Source organism: Triticum dicoccoides, chromosome 2B, assembly GCF_002162155.2.
Source record: "Triticum dicoccoides isolate Atlit2015 ecotype Zavitan chromosome 2B, WEW_v2.0, whole genome shotgun sequence".
In the NCBI taxonomy this organism is placed as follows: domain Eukaryota; kingdom Viridiplantae; phylum Streptophyta; class Magnoliopsida; order Poales; family Poaceae; genus Triticum; species Triticum dicoccoides.
The window spans coordinates 795,874,510-795,893,635 of NC_041383.1; the positions used below are offsets into that span (position 1 = coordinate 795,874,510).

Below are 19,126 nucleotides of genomic sequence, written 5' to 3' on the forward strand. Positions count from 1 at the left end.
TGGTTGATACTCTCTGTGAACTTGTAATACAAGTATGTTGATTGGGGATTTGGTTAACCCTGACAGTACTTCCATCAGGTTGCAGTCTAGCAGATATGTACCACTTGCAAGGCTTCACACTACCATCAAATCCTCTGCACCTTGCATAGAACTTCTTTCTATCAGTCCAAACAGTCTTGGCATCAAACTCATGTTTCACTGCATAAGTCTTGAAACACATCCTAAACTCCTTCATGCTTGGGAACAACTTGCCTACTTCAATGACAGGGTTCTCTTTGTCATACACATGCACCAGCTCATCATCATGTGCATCATCTACTTCATCTGCAGCTTGTTCCATCAACTGTCCATCTACTTCTTCATCAGCATTAGCAGGCAAACTAGATTCGCCCCTCTCCTGATTATCTCTATCATCGACTGGAATGCCAAAAAGTTTGGCCATCTCAATGTCAGGCATTGGTGCAATGACCAAATCAGTAGGCCCATCTAATTGAACTACATTCCAATCAACATTTGCTGCAGTTTCAGTTTCAGTTCCATTCACCTGTCCCTCTTCGGCTATTACTGTAAGTTCATTACACATGAGAATCAATGGCCTCTGTGTAGCCAATCATCATCTACCATCTGCGCAGCCAATTGTGATGGCACATATCCAACCTTCGAAAAAATGTTCAGATCAACGAGCTCAGCAAAAAAAAATAGCCCGTTTGCTTGTCCAGCCGTTTTGCCGATCGATTTCTTTAACAATCTGTTCACCATCTTCTATTCTAACATACTCTCATTTCCAATCATCAAACCGCAACAGTGATACTTCTTGCTCTGGACCCCAAATGATATTCTCCCCAATTTTTTCCACCCATTTCTTCACTGCCGTCTCTCCCATGTTATGTAGAACTTGTGGATCAATCTCTGTAAACTCAACCTCCCATTTAACAATTGTGTCTCTCTCAATGTTCTGTATGCTACCATCAACTAATTTTGCCTTTGATGGAAAGAAATTGACTGTCAATTCGAAGGTCCGAGTGGCAGCATCCCCTCTGTCAGTGGCGGACAGTGTGAGCCCGTGAGAAAGAGCAGACGAGGCCACCCCATAATTGCATGCAAAATTGGATCAGAGAGAGGTGCATTACCTATTCGAAGTTGAATCTGGTGGCTCCATCTCTCCACGGGCTCCCCTCACAACCTATCGATTCCGCAAGCAAAAACAGAGGAAACAAGCTGAGATCTACGGGCCCGAGAGAGGAACGAGAGGGAAACTAGGGTTTGAATTCACTCACCATTTTCTGCCGTTGAGAACGGGGGCTCCGCCGCCGCCACCAAGAACACAAGATCCGCCGCCACCGGAGAAGAAGGGGGGCAGAGTGGCGGGCCCGGCACGGTCGGGCGGCAGGGCACGGTCAGCTGTTTTGAGGAACAATTAAGTTGGACCTACATGTCCTAACATAAACGGGCGGGCTTGGTTGACGACCAATTTAACCCTCCTTAATTCACGTCAGTAAAACCAGAGCTCTCAGTTCAGCACACCGGGGTTCAGTGAGTTGTGCTCGATCATCACGCCATGGGGAGAATCCTCGCCGTGGCTGCTGCCGGCACGGTGACCTTACTGGTGCGCTGCTCGTGTGGGGTTCGAGGTAAGGAGGATGGGGACGTGCTGGACTCCCTCGTCGAGTTCCTTGCCACGCTCGCCGGTGGCAACGAGAGCGGCCACGCGAAGGCGCGGGAGCTCGGCTGGGACGCGTCGACGGACCCCTGCGATGGCAGCGGTGGCCACGACGGCAGCGCCTCGAAGTGGGGAGAGTCCGTCAAGTGCTTCGAAAACGGTGCGAGTAACGCCGGCCTGATCAAGGCTATCGATCTCCAGTCCCTGGGCCTCAACGGCACCATCGACGTGGAGCTGCTCTGCGCCGCACGGCGCTCCGCGTGGTGAGCCTGCAGAACAACACGCTGTGCGGCGGCCTCCCCGCGGGCGTCTCGGCCTGCTCGGAACTCACCCACCTCTACGTCGACCGCAACTGGCTCTCCGGCGCCCTGCCGAGCTCCCTCGCCAACCTCGGGAAGCTCCACGTGCTCGACGTCTCCAGGAACGACTTCTCCGGCGAGATCCCCGCCGGACTCAGACACCTTCACGGCCTCATAAGGTTCAACGCCAACGACAACTACTTCCAAGGCACCATTCCTGATTTCGACCTCGCCAGGTTCGAGAGCTTCAATGTGTCCAACAGCAACCTCACCGGACCTATCCCCAAGAGCACCGGTGTTCCCTGCCTGTCCCTCTGAGGAAAGCAAATCAAGGAAGACGCAAAGTCGTGCATGATTGTGATTCATCCGATGTAATTTTTGTGATGTGTTTGATGCGGTGTGATTAATTGTCAATTCATAACGATTTATACATGTTTTATCCATGGATTCATATGACTTATTTGCTGCATTATTTATAGAAATATATGACCTCCGATCTATTAATTTTAGATTGGCCATGATTAGAGGACGAGACTTGCCTGCTCCCCGCGTGTGTGTCCATCCGTGCTCCCGCATATGTGGCATGATTTGATTGGAACAAAATAAGGTCCGGCCCCACCCCCTTAAAATCAGGCGGGAGATGATTAGATTAGAAAGGAAAAAGGAAAAAAGACAACCGTAAGATGAAGTGGGAGCACGGATGGGAGCATGGGGAGGGAGCAGGCAAGCCGGATCAAGACTTGCCTGCTCCCCGCGTGTGTGCCCATCCGTGCTCCCGCATATGTGGCATGATTTGATTGGAACAAAATAAGGTCCGGCCCACCCTCTTAAAATCAGGGGGGAGATGATGGACGAGACTTGCCTGCTCCCCGCGTGTGTGTGCCCATCTGTGCTCCCGCATATGTGGCATGATTTGATTGGAACAAAATAAGGTTCGGCCCCACCCCCTTAAAATCAGGGGGGAGATGATTAGATTAGAAAGGAAAAAAGAAAAAAGACAACTGTAAGATGAAGTGGGATCACGGATGGGAGCATGGGGAGGGAGCAGGCAAGCCGGATCAAGTGGAAGAGACTTGCCTGCTCCCCGCGTGTGTGCCCATCCGTGCTCCCGCATATGTGGCATGATTTCATTGGAACAAAATAAGGTCCGACCCCATCCCTTTAAAATCAGGGGAGATGATTAGATTAGAAAGGAAAAAGGAAAAAAGACAACCGTAAGATAAAGATGAAGTGGGAGCACGGATGGAAGCATGGGAAGGGAGCAGGCAAGCATGGGGAGAGATAGTTTCCTTCGATGTATGGTTCTCTCTGATTGTTTGTTATTTGAACTTTCTTTTCTACTTAACGTTCATATCTTAGTCGTATTTTTTGGGAATGCACGTCTGATGTCGATGGTCAGGTCGGCTTGCCTTTGTTTCTACTCAAGTGCTAACAAACTCAACTTTTACTTGCACACCAGTTTTTGTATACAGTGTCATACCTTGTATTTTCAAAAGCCAATATTTTACTTTGGTTCTTCAACATTTGGCCTATTTAAGCCACATAGTTACAATAATGCAAGTTTTAGATGGTTGTTTTCCTTTCCATGATTTCAATCTGTTCTCAAATGTTTGTTTGGCTATTGTTTTGCCAGAAAAGAGACTCTCCCATGCACGGGAGATCCCATGCATGCTTATATTCTTTGTACACTTTAGCTAGATTTCAGTCAGCTGAATTTTAGTTTTGTGGTCAGTCGATTTTCTGACCGTTGGAGTGTGCTTTTAGATTTGTGTAGCTTTTCTTTTTTCTATCATACTGGGCTGGGCTATTTGGATTCGACTTACTCCTATTTTAGGTCAGTCAATTTCGTTCTTGGGCTGAATTTTGGTGTGTGCATGCTTTTTCCCATGGGTTTGCTCTTTTTTTTCACGTGTACGCTTTTATTTTCCTATTTTTCAGTTGAGTTTTTTTTTCTTTACGTGTATTTCTGGATGTCGAGTGTGTGTAAATGTATGCATGTACAAATTACATTAGAGTACGGAAACTTCACTCTTATATATTTATTCTACATATTATAAAAATTGCATTTTGTGCTAATTGTGTGAATTTTTTTATTTTTTTATTTTCTTTATTCTTAAGGGTAATAACAATGCTAATTGTTTGGCTAATTAAATACGTTTTTCTATTATTATGTGTATGAATGCATAAAAGTACTATACAATATTTGTGTAAATTATACTAGACTGCTAAATTTGCATTGTTTTATGTGTATTCACTGCATATTATAAAAAGTGCAATTTCATTCCAAAGTTGTGTGCAAGTTTTTTTATTTTCTTTATTGTTAAGAGTAATACCAATGTCCTTAATTTACTCTCTCTTAGAAAACTTTGTTTGTTTTATTATGTTTAGTTTTAAATTCATTTCCTGTTTTTAAGAACGATACCAATGCCACTAATTCGTTCCTTGTCTAAAAACTTTGTTTTTTATGTAGAATTCACTATTACATTTTTATTCTTACATAACTAAAAAATTACAATTTATTTAACTTTCTTTCTTCTTAAAGGTGGTACAAATGCCACTATACTTGATTTCTTCTTAGAATTTTATTTATTTATTTTTGTGTGTGTAAGTAAGTATACACGCAAATATGATAGACCATGTGTGTAGATTATAGTAGAGAGCAAAAATTGCCCTATATATGCTTATTTTTTGCATATTACGAAAGTGTAATTTCAGGGCGTACTTGTGTGCAATTTATTTTAAAATTTTCTTTCTTCTTAAAGGATTTCATTTTCACCTAAAAAAATTCATTATTTTGTTTTTATTCTAGCTTTTGTATTTTCTTTCTTCTTAAAGGGTTTCATTCTTACATAGAAAACTTCATTATTTTGTTTTAGTTTCTTTTTTGTATTTTTTTTCCTTAAAGGGTTTCACTATTCCATAGAAAACTTCATTATTTTGTCTTATTTCTAGTTTTTTATTTTAATTTTTCTTGAAGGGTTTCATTCTTCCTCAGAAAACGTCGTTAGTTTATTTTTGGTTTCTGATTTTTATTTTCTTTCTTCTTAAAGGTTTTTTTTCTTCCCTATAAAACTTCATCATTTTGTTTTCATTTAAATATTAATTTCATTTCATTTACTTTATTTAACTGTAATTCCAATATCGTTCCTCTATTATATGGTTATCCTTTTGTATTATAAAAATCACAATTTCTGTGTAAAATGCGTGCAAATTTCTTTTTACGAAGCCCTTCTGTGTAAATTGTGTGTATGGTTTGTCAATATTTGATTTTTTTCATATTTGTCTTTCTTTTTAATGATAAGACCAATTCCACTATATTATTCCTTGTTAGGAAACTTCTTTTCTGCGAAACTTTCACCATTATATACTTATTCTTGCATATTATAAAAAAAATGCAATTCTCTAGGAAACTTTGTCATTTTTATTTTGTTTCAGTTTTATTTCATTATGTGAATTGTATGCAAATACATGCATACAATACATATATACACACAAATAAATGTCATTGTATATTGAACGTCAGTCGACCAATATACTATAGCAACTAACCGCTCTATTTTTTTTCCGAAGGGGAAAGCTATGCAAACACTATACTACAGCAGTCTATATTCAACATACAAAAAAAGGCTGGCCTGGCTGAACTGGAGCAACCCATCCACCTGTGCGGACGCTACATGAGTGTGTGGCTGCATGAGCCGATGTGTTGCCTTGCTGCAAATCGACTGACTAAATTTTGTGGTCAGACGACTGACCAAACAAAAAAACAGTCAACTTGTACCTAGTCATTTTCCTTTTCTGTACTCGTCGATGTGTATGTGCAATGCACGTTAATTTGGAAGTATATTAAGTGCATGCGGATATTTGCGTGTTATTATATGATTAGCACTATATTTGGCATGGAATTAACTGCACGCTAAACGTGTTGAGCGCTCGACATTGAAGCAGTCTAGGTCGTTGGATTGACATTATTTGATGGCCGGTATTAATTGGATCTGCCTCTTTAGGTCTTGTTATATTGGTATAGATGTATGTCTTGGTCATTAATAAAGTATTAAGGGACCCATGCATGCATGTTTTTGCCAGAGAATTACATGCCTCACCCATCGGACCTCTCATGCTCTTTTCATTCATCTTCTAGTTTCAATTTACTCTATCTTTTGAACCAAAAATCTAAATTAACTTTCGTTTGCATATTTGTGTTTGTCGCGACGAGAACTTTCAAACAAGACTAATTTTGGATACATTTCGACAACTCTTAAAAAAATCTAAGTTCCAAATATCGACACTTGATAGTCGTAACATTATTTCTATCAAGTTTTACAAAAATTCATATGCTTTTAGGGTTTTATGGTTCCGGGCTTAGGGCTTAGGGCTTAGGGCTTTAGGGTTTTAGTTTTAGTTTTGAAACTAGCTAAATTTATGATTGTTTCTCTTAAATTTTAGTTGTTGACTTGCTCGACTACCCAATTTAGCTCGTGATCCGTGAAGTAGTTGGATTTCGCACAAGGGCAGACCAAGTTTTAAGTTTTAGCTTCTGAATTTGCGACTTTTTCATTCGCGCGTACCAAATTTCAGCAGTTGAAACTTAATGAATTTTTAAAAACTCATCAAAACATATTTAAAATTGATCTTATTTGAAAGCCTTCATCAGAAGCAACACGAATCTGAAAACTAGAATTAAATTGGACTTATCTGTCAAAATATATAGAAGATTAAAAAATAAACATCAAAAATAAAAGGATGGGAGATGGGATAGGTGGAGGTGCCAAAAGGTGCATGCAGGGGGGCCATCCAAAGTGATCAATGCACTAATCTATGCACGGGACCTCCTGTGTGTTGGAAATATGCCCTAGGGGCAATAATAAAATGATTATTATCTATTTCCTGTTCATGATAAATGCTTATTATTTATGCTAGAATTGTATTGACCAGAAACTTAAATACAAGTGTGAATACATAAACTACACCGTGTCCACAGTAAGCCTCTATTGGACTAACTCGTTGATTAAAGATGGTTAAGGTTTCCTAACCATAGACATGAGTTGTTATTTGATAACGGGATCACACCATTAGGAGAATGATGTGATGGATAGACCCAACCATAAGCTTAGCATCAGATCATTTAGTTATTTGCTACAGCTTTCTTCATGTAAAATATCAGTTCCTTAGACCATGAGATCATGCCACTCCCAGATACCGGAGGAGTATTTTGTGTGCTATCAAACATCACTTCGTAATTGGGTGATCATAAAGGTGCTCTACAGGTTCCAAAGGTGTCTGTTGGGTTGCATGGATCGAGGCTGGGATTTGTCGCTCTGTGTGACGGAGAGATATCTCTGGGCCCTCTCGGTAATACAACATCACAAGAAGCTTGCAAGCATATGACTAATGAGTTTAGTCATGGGGTCTTGTATTACGGAACGAGTAAAGAGACTTGCCTGTAACGAGACTGAACTAGGTATGGAAATACCCACAATTGAATCTCGGGCAAGTAACATATCACCGGACAAAGGGAATTGCATACGAGATTAACTGAATCCTTGACATCGTGGTTCAACCGATAAAGATTTTTGTTGAATATGTGTGAATCAATATGGGCATCCAGGTCCCGCTATCGATTATTGGTCGGAGAGGAGTCCTGATCATGTCTACATAATTCAGTCCGAAGGTTGTTCAGAGTCCCGGATGGGATCCAGGACATCATGAGGAGCTCCGGGGGTAAATATTCATATATGGAAAGTTGCTTTCGGGGTTCCGAAAAAAGTTCAGGTTTTTTGGGTATTGTACCGGGAAGGTTCTGGAGTGGGGTATGCCTGCATGGGGGGCCCACATGAACATGGGTAGTGGGGAAAGTCCCCACACCCCTGGTCTAGGCGCACTAAGTGAAGGAAATATGCCCTAGAGGCAATAATAAAGTTATTATTTCCTTATAATCATGATAAATGTTTATTATTCATGCTAGAATTGTATTAACCGGAAACATAATACATGTGTGAATACATAGACAAACAAAGTGTCACTAGTATGCCTCTACTTGACTAGCTCGTTAATCAAAGATGGTTATGTTTCCTGACCATGAACAATGAGTTGTTATTTGATTAACGAGGTCACATCATTAGTTGAATGATCTGATTGACATGACCCATTCCATTAGCTTAGCACCCGATCGTTTAGTATGTTGCTATTGCTTTCTTCATGACTTATACATGTTCCTATAACTATGAGATTATGCAACTTCCGTTTACCGGAGGAACACTTTGGGTGCTACCAAACGTCACAACGTAACTGGGTGATTATAAAGGAGCATTACAGGTGTCACCAAAGGTAGATGTTGGGTTGGCGTATTTCGAGATTAGGATTTGTCACTCCGATTGTCGGAGAGGTATCTCTGGGCCCTCTCGGTAATGCACATCACATAAGCCTTGCAAGCACTGCAACTAATATGTTAGTTGTGAGATGATGTATTACGGAACGAGTAAAGAGACTTGCCGGTAACGAGATTGAACTAGGTATTGGATACCGACGATCGAATCTCGGGCAAGTAACATACCGATGACAAAGGGAACAACGTATGTTGTTATGCGGTCTGACCGATAAAGATTTTCGTAGAATATGTAGGAACCAATATGGACATCCAGGTCCCGCTATTGGTTATTGACCAGAGATGTGTCTCAGTCATGTCTACATCGTTCTCGAACCGTAGGGTCCGCACGCTTAAGGTTTCGATGACAATTATATTATGAGTTTATGTATTTTGATGTACCGAAGGTTGTTCGGAGTCCCGGATATGATTACGGACATGACGAGGAGTCTCGAAATGGTCGAGACATAAAGATTGATATATTGTACGGATATATTTGGACACCGGAAAGGTTCCGGAGAAGTTTGGAGCCCCGGGAGGTTACCGGAACCCCCCGGGAGGTATATGGGCCTTATTGGGCCCATGTAGGAGGAAGAGTGAAGGAGCAAGGGAAGGGGGCGCCCCCCCCCCCAAGCCCAATCCGAATTGGGGAGGGGGGCCGGCCCCCCCTTTCCTTTCTCCTTCCCCCTCTTCCTATTACTACTACTAGTACTACTTCCTAATACTAGTACTCTTTCCTTCCCCCTCCAAATAAGATAAGGAAAAGAGAGGGAAACCTACTTGGAGTAGGTTTCCCCCTCCTCATGGCGCGCCCCCCCTAGGGCCGGCCACCTCCTCCCTCCCTCCTTTATATACGGGGGTAGGGGGCACCCTAGAACACACAAGTTGATCATTGATCGTTCCTTAGCCGTGTGCGGTGCCCCCCTCCACGATATTACACCTCGGTCATATTGTAGCGGTGCTTAGGCGAAGCCCTGCAACAGGAGAACATCAAGATCGTCACCACGCCGTCGTGCTGACGGAACTCCCCCTCGGCGCCTCTGCTGGATCGGAGATCGAGGGTGCGTCATCGAGCTGTACGCGTGTCAAGAACTCGGAGGTGCCGAAGTAACGGTACTTGGATCGGTTGAACCGGAGGACGTACGACTACTTCCTCTACGTTGCGTCAACGCTTCCGCTTCGGTCTATGAGGGTACGTAGACAACACTCTGCCCTTGTTGCTATATCATCACCATGATCTTGCGTGTGCGTAGGAATTTTTTTGAAATTACTACGTTCCCCAACAGTGGCATCAGAGCCTAGGTTTTATGGTTTGATGTTATTTGCACGAGTAGAACACAAGTGAGTTGTGGACGATACAAGTCATACTGCCTACCAGCATGTCATACTTTGGTTCGGCGGTATTGTTGGACGAGACGACCCGGACCAACCTTACGCGTACGCTTACGCGAGACCGGTTCCCTCGACGTGCTTTGCACATAGATGGCTTGCGGGTGACTGTCTCTCCAACTTTAGTTGAACCGAGTGTGGCTACGCCCGGTCCTTGCGAAGGTTAAAACGGAGTCTATTTGACGAACTATCGTTGTGGTTTTGATGCGTAGGTGAGATTGGTTCTTGCTTAAAGCCCGTAGCAGCCACGTAAAACTTGCAACAACAAAGTAGAGGACGTCTAACTTGTTTCTGCAGGGCATGTTGTGATGTGATATGGTCAAGGCATGATGCTAAATTTTATTGTATGAGATGATCATGTTTTGTAACCGAGTTATCGGCAACTGGCAGGAGCCATATGGTTGTCGCTTTATTGTATGCAATGCAATCGCGATGTAATGCTTTACTTTATCACTAAACGGTAGCGATAGTCGTGGAAGCATAAGATTGGCGAGACGACAATGATGCTACGATGGAGATCAAGGTGTCGCGCCGGTGACGATGGTGATCATGACGGTGCTTCGGAGATGGAGATCACAGGCACAAGATGATGATGGCCATATCATATCACTTATATTGATTGCATGTGATGTTTATCTTTTTATGCATCTTATCTTGCTTTGATTGTCGGTAGCATTATAAGATGATCTCTCACTAATTATCAAGAAGTGTTCTCCCTGAGTATGCACCGTTGCGAAAGTTCTTCGTGCTGAGACACCACGTGATGATCGGGTGTGATAGGTTCTACATTCAAATACAACGGGTGCAAAACAGTTGCACACGCGGAATACTCAGGTTATACTTGACGAGCCAAGCATATACAGATATGGCCTCGGAACACGGATACCGAAAGGTCGAGCGTGAATCATATAGTAGATATGATCAACATAATGATGTTCACCGATGAAACTACTCCATCTCACGTGATGATCGGACATGGTTTAGTTGATTTGGATCACGTGATCACTTAGAGGATTAGAGGGATGTCTATTTAAGTGGGAGTTCTTAAGTAATATGATTAAACTGAACTTAAATTTATCATGAACTTAGTCCTGGTAGTATTTTGCAAATCATGTTGTAGATCAATAGCTCGCGTTGTTGCTTCCCTGTGTTTATTTTGATATGTTCCTAGAGAAAATTGTGTTGAAAGATGTTAGTAGCAAAGATGCGGATTGGATCCGTAATCTGAGGTTTATCCTCATTGCTGCACAGAAGAATTATGTCCTTGATGCACCGCTAGGTGACGGACCTATTGCAGGAGCAGATGCAGACGTTATAAACGTTTGGCTAGCTCAATATGATGACTACTTGATAGTTTAAGTGCACCATGCTTAACGGCTTAGAATCGGGACTTCAAAGACGTTTTGAACGTCATGGACCATATGAGATGTTCCAGGAGTTGAAGTTAATATTTCAAGCAAATACCAGAGTTGAGAGATATGAAATCTCCAACAAGTTCTATAGCTAAAAGATGGAGGAGAATCACTCAACTAGTGAGCATGTGCTCAGATTGTCTGGGTACTACAATCGCTTGAATCAAGTGGGAGTTAATCTTCCAGATAAGATAGTAATTGACAGAATTCTCTAGTCACCATCACCAAGTTAGTAGAACTTCATGATGAACTATGATATGCAAGGGATAACAAAAATGATTCCCAAACTCTTCGTAATGCGGAAATTGACGAAGGTAGAAATCAAGGAAAACATCAAGTGTTGATGGTTGACAAGATCACTAGTTTCAAGAAAAGGGCAAAGGGAAGAAGGGGAACTTCAAGAAGAACGGCAAGCAAGTTGCTGCTCAAGTGAAGAAGCACAAGTCTGATCCTAAGCCTGAGACTAAGTGCTTTTACTGCAAAGGGACTGGTCACTGGAAGCGGAACTACCCCAAGTGATTGGCGGATAAGAAGGATGGCAAAGTGAACATAAGTATATTTGATATACATGTTATTGATGTGTACTTTACTAGTGTTTATAGCAACCCCTCAGTATTTGATACTAGTTCAGTTGCTAAGATTAGTAACTCGAAACGGGAGTTGCAGAATAAACAGAGACTAGTTAAGGGTGAAGTGACGATGTGTGTTGGAAGTGGTTCCAAGATTGATATGATCATCGTCGCACACTCCCTATACTTTCGGGATTAGTGTTGAACCTGAATAAGTGTTATTTGGTGTTTGCGTTGAGCATGAATATAATTTGATCATGTTTATTGTAATACAGTTATTCATTTAAGTAAGAGAATAAATTGTTGTTCTGTTTACATGAATGAAACCTTATATGGTTACACACCCAATGAAAATAGTTCGTTGGATCTCGATCGTAGTGATACACATAATCATAATATTGAAACCAAAAGATGCAAAGTTAATAATGATAAGTGCAACTTGTTTGTAGCACTGCCGTTTAGGTCATATTGGTGTAAAGCGCATGAAGAAACTCCATACTGATGGGCTTTTGGAATCACTTGATTATGAATCAGTTGATGCTTGCGAACCATGCCTCATGGGCAAGATGACTAAGACTCTGTTCTTCGGAACAATGAAGCGAGCAATAGATTTGTTGGAAATCATACATACTGATGTATGTGGTCCGATGAATATTAAGGCTCGCGACAGGTATCATTATTTTCTGATCTTCACATATGATTTGAGCAGATATGAGTATATCTACTTGATGAAACATAAGTTCAACGAATTTCAGAGTGAAGTGAAAAATCATCGTAACAAGAAAATAAAGTTTCTACGATCTGATCGTAGAGAAGAGTATTTGAGTTACGAGTTTGGCCTTCAGTTAAAAACAATGTGAAATAGTTTCACTACTCATGCCACCTAGAACACCACAATGTAATGGTGTGTCCGAACGTCATAACCGTACTTTATTAGATATGGTGCGATCTATGATGTCTCTTACCGATCTACCACTATCGTTTTGGGGTTATGCATTAGAGACAGTTGCATTCACGTTAAATAGGGCACCAACTAAATCCGTTGAGACGACACCGTGTGAACTATGGTTTGGCAAGAAACCTAAGCTGTCGTTTCTTAAATTTGGGGTTGCGATGCTTATATGAAAAAGTTTCATCCTGATAAGCTCAAACTCAAATCGAAGAAGTGCGTCTTCATAGGATATCCAAAGGAAACTATTGGATACACCTTCTATCACAGATCCGAAGGCAAGACTTTTGTTGCTAAATTCGGAAACTTTCTGGAGAAGGAGTTTCTCTCGAAAGAAGTGAGTGGGAGGAAAGTAGAACTTGACGAGGTAACTGTACCTGCTCCCTTATTGGAAAGTAGTACATCACAGAAAACTGTTTCTGTGACACCTACACCAGTTAGTGAGGAAGCTAATGATGATAATCATAAAACTTCAGAACAAGATACTACTGAACCTCGTAGATCAACCAGAGTAAGATCCGCGCCAGAGTGGTACGGTAATCCTGTCCTGGAAGTCATGCTACTAGATCATGATGAACCTACAAACTATGAAGAAGCGATGATAAGCCCAGATTCCGCAAAATGGCTTGAGGCCATGAAATCTGAGATGGGATCCATGTATGAGAACAAAGTATGGACTTTGGTTGACTTGCCCGATGATCGGCAAGCAATTGAGAATAAATGGATCTTCAAGAGGAAGACGGACGCTGATAGTAGTGTTACTATCTACAAAGCTAGAATTGTCGCAAAAGGTTTTCGACAAGTTCAAGGTGTTGACTACGATGAGAGTTTCTCACTCGTATCTATGCTTAAGTTTGTCCGAATCATGTTAGCAATTGCCGCATTTTATGAAATCTGGCAAATGGATAAACAAAACTGCATTCCTTAATAGATTTATTAAAGAAGAGTTGTATATGATGCAACCAGAAGTTTTTTGTCAATCCTAAAGGTGTTAACAAAATATGCAAACTCCAGCGATCCATCTATGGACTGGTGTAAGCATCTCAGAGTTAGAATATATGCTTTGATAAGTTGATCAAAGCATATAGTTTTATACAGACTTGCGGTGAAGCCTGTATTTACAAGAAAGTGAGTGGGAGCACTACAGCATTTCTGATAAGTATATGTGAATGACATATTGTTGATCGGAAATAATGTAAAATTATTCTGCAAAGCATAAAGGAGTGTTTGAAAGGAGTTTTTCAAAGAAAGACTTTGGTGAAGCTACTTACATATTGAGCTTCAAGATCTATAGAGATAGATCAAGACGCTTGATAAGTTTTTTCAATGAGTACATACCTTGACAAGATTTTGAAGTAGTTCAAAATGGAGCAGACAAAGAAAGAGTTCTTGCCTGTATTACAAGGTGTGAAGTTGAGTAAGACTCAAAGCCCGACCACGGCAGAAGATAGAAAGAGAATGAAAGTCATTCCCTATGCCCCAGTCATAGGTTCTATAAAGTATGCCATGCTGTATACCAGATCTATTGTATGCCCTACCACTGATTTGGCAAGGGAGTACAATAGTGATCTAGGAATAGATCACTGGACAGCGGTCAGAATTATCCTTAGTGAAATAAGGATATGTTTCTCGATTATGGACGTGAAAAAAAAGGTTCGCCGTAAAGGGTTACGTCGATGCAAGTTTTGACACTGATCTGGATGACTCCAAGTCTCGATCTAGATACATATTGAAAGTGGGAGCAATTAGCTAGAGTAGCTCCGTGCAGAGCATTGTAGACATAGAAAATTGCAAAATACATAACGGATCTAAATGTGAAAGACTGTTGACTAAGATTCTCCCACAAGCAAAACATGATCACACCTTAGTACTCTTTGGGTGTTAATCGCATAGCGATGTGAACTAGATTACCGAACCTAGTAAACCCTTTGGGTATTGGTCACATGGCGATGTGAACTATGGGTGTTAATCACATGATGATGTGAACTATCGATGTTAATCACATGGTGATCTAGATTATTGACTCTAGTGCAAGTGGGAGACTGAAGGAAATATGCCCTAGAGGCAATAATAAAGTTATTATTTCCTTATAATCATGATAAATGTTTATTATTCATGCTAGAATTGTATTAACCGGAAACATAATACATGTGTGAATACATAGACAAACAAAGTGTCACTAGTATGCCTCTACTTGACTAGCTCGTTAATCAAAGATGGTTATGTTTCCTGACCATGAACAATGAGTTGTTATTTGATTAACGAGGTCACATCATTAGTTGAATGATCTGATTGACATGACCCATTCCATTAGCTTAGCACCCGATCGTTTAGTATGTTGCTATTGCTTTCTTCATGACTTATACATGTTCCTATAACTATGAGATTATGCAACTCCTGTTTACCGGAGGAACACTTCGGGTGCTACCAAATGTCACAACGTAACTGGGTGATTATAAAGGAGCATTACAGGTGTCACCAAAGGTAGATGTTGGGTTGGCGTATTTCGAGATTAGGATTTGTCACTCCGATTGTCGGAGAGGTATCTCTGGGCCCTCTCGGTAATGCACATCACATAAGCCTTGCAAGCACTGCAACTAATATGTTAGTTGTGAGATGATGTATTACGGAACGAGTAAAGAGACTTGCCGGTAACGAGATTGAACTAGGTATTGGATACCGACGATCGAATCTCGGGCAAGTAACATACCGATGACAAAGGGAACAACGTATGTTGTTATGCGGTCTGACCGATAAAGATCTTCGTAGAATATGTAGGAACCAATATGGGCATCCAGGTCCCGCTATTGGTTATTGACCAGAGATGTGTCTCAGTCATGTCTACATCGTTCTCGAATCGTAGGGTCCGCACGCTTAAGGTTTCGATGACAGTTATATTATGAGTTTATGTATTTTGATGTACCGAAGGTTGTTCGGAGTCCCGGATATGACTACGGACATGACGAGGAGTCTCGAAATGGTCGAGACATAAAGATTGATATATTGGACGGATATATTTGGACACCGAAAGGTTCCGGAGAAGTTTGGAGCCCCGGGAGGTTACCGGAACCCCCCGGGAGGTATATGGGCCTTATTGGGCCCATGTAGGAGGAAGAGTGAAGGAGCAAGGGAAGGGGGCACGCCCCCCAAGCCCAATCCGAATTGGGGAGGGCCCCCCCCCCCTTTCCTTTCTCCTTCCCCCTCTTCCTATTAGTACTACTTCCTAATACTAGTACTCTTTCCTTCCCCCTCCAAATAAGATAAGGAAAAGAGAGGGAAATCTACTTGGAGTAGGTTTCCCCCTCCTCATGGCGCGCCCCCCCTAGGGCCGGCCACCTCCTCCCTCCCTCCTTTATATACGGGGGTAGGGGGCACCCTAGAACACACAAGTTGATCATTGATCGTTCCTTAGCCGTGTGCGGTGCCCCCCTCCACGATATTACACCTCGGTCATATTGTAGCGGTGCTTAGGTGAAGCCCTGCAACAGGAGAACATCAAGATCGTCACCACGCCGTCATGCTGACGGAACTCCCCCTCGGCGCCTCTGCTGGATCGGAGATCGAGGGTGCGTCATCGAGCTGTACGCGTGTCAAGAACTCGGAGGTGCCGGAGTAACGGTACTTGGATCGGTTGAACCGGAGGACGTACGACTACTTCCTCTACGTTGCGTCAACGCTTCCGCTTCGGTCTACGAGGGTACGTAGACAACACTCTGCCCTCGTTGCTATATCATCACCATGATCTTGCGTGTGCGTAGGAAATTTTTTGAAATTACTACGTTCCCCAACACTAAGATCCTTCTTTAAAAAGAATAGTATCATATTCCGAATGATAAGATCAGGATCCCTAAAAAGGGGGATAGCGATCGGTGGGGAAGGTAAGGAGGGATTTCCTTCCTCCCCCTTTGACCAATGACCCTAGGGCCTTGGAGGGCAAGCCACCAGCCCCCTCCACTCCTATATATGGGTGGAGAGGCGTTGGGGGCAGCAGCCCTTCGGCCCTTGCCCCATCACCCTCCCGTTACTCCACCACGTCCCGTCAGCGCTTGGCGAAGCCCTGTCAGCGTTTCGCTGCCACCACCACCATGCTGTCGTGTTGGTTTAGATATCATCTACCTCCTCCCCCTCACTTGCTGGATCAAAAAGGAGAGGATGCCACCAAGCAGTACGTGTGCTAAACTCGGAGGTGCCGTCCGTTCGGCACTACATCGGATTGGATCGTGAAGAGTACGGCTACATCAACTACATTATGATGCTAACGCTTTCGGTCTACAAGGGTATATAAACACACTCCCTCGCATTGATATGCATCTCCTAGATTAGATCTTGGGTGTTTCGTATGAATTTTTTTTATTTTCATGCAACATTTCCCATCACCGTGGACGAGAGAAAATCCACTATCATTGCTTTGCACAATGACTAAATTAGAATCTGAGTTTTCTATATGCATCGACATATATACATCACTGATTAGCCTTCGTGTTCTCAAATAGCAGTTGGTCTATTCTTATTTCCAAATGCATTTACCATGTTATATGCTATATTTTGCTTCCTACTGTCAATTATTTTAGAGTAAAGAATACTAAGATTCAGAGAAATACTATGGTTTCTGTTATTTTAGGGATAATATGATTTTCTGTTCTTTTAGGGATAATATGATTTGTTGATGAATGATCTCTTGACATGGTCCAAAGTTGAGGAAGAGAATAAGATGATACTAACATGAGACCACCCTTCATATGAGTTTTTTTTCATGTGGACTTAAATGGGGAGTCTAGTAAATATGTATCTTTTTTATCCTTAGAGAGAGTAGTAGTTCACTAACTTACATTGCAAACTAATACAAGAATTTGCAAGAACGATTGATATGAAGCCATTTTTAACAATAACTAGATGACATGTTGCACGCAGAAAACGAGAATGAACCAAAGATTCAAATCACGCAAGTAAGTGTGTTTAGAGATTGATAATAAGATCCTTGAAGCATAAGGAAATAGATACTTAGGTGCGGTGTTCATACTTAGCGCTATATATTACATGGCATGGTAGCATGATACATTTTATACAATGTGTAACAGGTGTGTATAGTTGATCTGCAAAGTTTCAAGGTCAAATGTTCTCTTGTTTGGAAGAAAAAGAGAGAAAATTCTATATAAAGATAGCACGAATCTTGACGCAAACTGAATGGTCTAGATAGAGGGAGTAAATTGCATAAAATCACCATTTTGAGGGCTAGGTTTGCAGAAAACACTACGTTACATTTTTTTGGCAAAAAACACCATGTATGCCGTAAACATTTTGCAAATAACACTGATCGGCGGATTTGACTCAATTAAACACGTTTATGACAGTTGCCCCCCGCTTTTCACTGACATGGCATAACGTTTTGCTAAAGACAGTGCTAGATGGGTTAAAAAGCAAAAACAACCCCAACATTCTTCACCGTGCCGCCCAGCCCCCGTGTCCTTGAACTTTATCCAGCCACTGGTCAGCCTCGCGCCCGCAGCCGCCCAAGTTAACCGGAGCTCCAATCCATGGACCTCGTCTGTCGCGCCGCCGCCACCACCTGAGTTAACCGCCGCCGCCATGGTTGAAGGCCGGCGTCGCTTGACCTCCTCAACTTCTGGCCGGTGAGCCCCAAGCACCCCACGCACCCAGATCCGACCAGAGCACCGCCACCTCATCCGGATCCGGTGAGGGATACCATGCTGCCGCACCGGTTTGGCCTCCTGTGCCAAGGAGATGTCCAGCGCCGCCAATGTTGACCGCCCAAGCCAGCGCCGCGCAGCGCAGATCCGACAGCCCTTGGTCGCGGCGGCCCTCACGCAATGCAGATCCGGCGACCCTCGATCCAGCGGCCTCCTTGATGAGCTCGTGGCCATCAGGCGCGATGGACGACAGGCAGGCAGGGGTCGCGACGAGGGAACCCGAGCTTCCCGACGAGGCGCCGCTCAGGTGTGGCCTCCTGCGCGAAGGAGAAGGCAAGCGCCGCCATCGTTGACTGCACCAACCAGCAGTGTGGGATGCACATGGGTCTAATTGCTTTTTTTACTTTTTGATCCAGGGGTGCAGATGAAAAATTCAAGGACTAATTTGTAAATTTGGATTAAAATTAATCTCACATGAAATATTACGCCACGTAGGCAAAAATGGGCCCCAATTGTCATAAACGTGCTCAACCGAGTTAAATCCGCCGATCAGTGTTATTTGCAAAATATTTACGGTAGACATGGTGTTTTTTGCCAAAAATATGTAACGTAGTGTTTTCTGCAAACCTAGCCCTCAAAGTGGTGGTTTTGTGCAATTTACTCAGATAGAGGATACACTGGTATGGGGGTACAAAAAATCCACACTCGGAAAGAATGAAAATACAACAAATTAGTGAGCCGAAAAGGTGAAAACTCTTGCTCCTATGAGGAAGCCTACAACAAAAACCTAGTAAGAACTTTTTCCAGTGAAAGTTGTTATAGAACACGAGTATCGCCTG

General features: G+C 42.5%; 1 pseudogene; it reads left to right on the forward strand.

Moving 5' to 3' along the window:
* Positions 1-1,558: 1,558 nt before the first annotated feature.
* Positions 1,559-2,277, forward strand: LOC119361463 (annotated as a pseudogene).
* The last annotated feature ends 16,849 nt before the right edge of the window (positions 2,278-19,126 follow it).